The 1,623-nt window shown below is 41.8% G+C and overlaps 1 non-coding gene across 1 annotated transcript; it reads right to left on the bottom strand.

Annotated features, from left to right (window-relative positions):
- Positions 1-828: 828 nt before the first annotated feature.
- On the bottom strand, positions 829-1,017 carry LOC111722036. Its single transcript, XR_002770988.1, has one exon. It is a non-coding gene; the product is annotated as a U2 spliceosomal RNA (small nuclear RNA).
- Positions 1,018-1,623: the final 606 nt, after the last annotated feature.

Genomic DNA, 1,623 nt, shown 5'->3' with positions numbered 1-1,623 from the left:
AAGCATGTTCTTCTTAGTAAAATATCACAAGAATGGAAAAGCAAGTATTTGTTACTAATATGAAACCAACAGATAAACAACTATGCACCCAAATGAGAAAAAAACACAATTATATTCAAGTGGTGGGGGGAAGGGGAAGAAGGGCAAGGGGAGGAGGAAGCACATTGGTAAACTCTCCCGTAATGTGCACAATTTAAGGGTATAAAGCACCTCCTGGCTGAAGGGCTCAAGTACAACTCAAACTTTACCTTATAAACACAATGTAGCCTAATCATTTGTGTCCTCATATTAATCAGAAATAATAACAAATAATAGAGGGGGTAAAAATGGCTTCTAGTTTTCTCCCCTTTCTCTTTTTTTCTTCCTTCCTTCCCTCTTTTTTTTTTTTTTTTTAAGAAACAGGGTCTTTGTTCTGTCACCAAGGCTGGAATTACAGCCTCAAATTTCTGGTTGAAGTAATCTTCCCATCTTGGACTCACAGAGTAATTGGGGTAGCCACCATACCCAGCTATTACCTAGTTTTTTGTTTGTTTGTTTGTTTGTTTGTTTTTGAGATAGAGCCTCAAGCTGTTGCCCTGGGTAGATTGCTGTGGCATCACAGTTCACAGCAACTCCAACTCCTGGGCTCAAGTGATTCTCCTGCCTCTGCCTCCCAAATAGCTGGGACTACAGGTGCCTACCACAATGCCCAGCTATTTCTTTGGTTATAGCTGTCATTGTTGTTTGGCAGGCCTGGGCTGGATTTGAACTCGCCAGCTCTGGTGTATGTGGCTGGTGCCTTAGCCGCTTGAGCCAATGCATCACTAAATTTTAACACCCCCCGCCCCCGGGGGGTGCACCGTTCCTGGAAGTACTGCAATACCAGGTCCATGCATGGAGTGGATAGAATAAGCTCCTATTCCAACTCCCTGCTCCAAAAATCCATTTAATATATTGTCCTCAGATAGAGGACGTATCAGATATTAAACTGATAAGAAGATACTACAATTGATCTTAGCCAAAAGGCCGAGAAGCAATTTATTATCTAGCTTTCAACATTTTCTTTACACTGGGAATTCAATGGACTCTTAGCTCAGCACTTTGAATAATCAATCAGGTATGTTTGGAAGGGTAAATCACAGGAAGGGCATTGTGGCAGAAACTGCTGATAATCCTCCAATCTGTACTTTTCTTCTTATATAATAGAATTTTTAGCTGGACAGTCACCAGCTAGCCTCCCTTGCAGCTAGAGATAGCCATAGATGGGAATAGAAGTAATGTATCTAGAAGAAATGTGGATTGTCATCCTTAAAAAGGAAGACAGTGTCCTTCTCTTCCCCCTTTTTGCTAGAATGTAGATGTGGGGGTAGGAGCTGGAGCAGCTACCTTGGACTGTGAAATGGAAGCTGGATATTTAGGGTGACAGCCCAAGAGAAGGAAACCAGGCCCCTGGTACTGCTACACTCTCCTGCATCTGTTTGCTATAGTTGTTGAGCCCATATCCTAAGTAATACCAGATCTAAACATTTTCCAGAACAGTGCTCCAACTTCCTGTCCTAAAAACATTTGTAAGGAATGTACAATTGCACTAGTCAAGCTTTCTTTTGTTTATGGGTACAAGGACCTTATTCTACCTCAATGATC

Source organism: Otolemur garnettii, unplaced genomic scaffold, assembly GCF_000181295.1.
Source record: "Otolemur garnettii isolate 467f Iridium unplaced genomic scaffold, OtoGar3 scaffold00005, whole genome shotgun sequence".
Classification (NCBI taxonomy): domain Eukaryota; kingdom Metazoa; phylum Chordata; class Mammalia; order Primates; family Galagidae; genus Otolemur; species Otolemur garnettii.
Note: the sequence above shows the minus strand (reverse complement) of the source record. Positions and strands in the feature narration are given on the sequence as shown.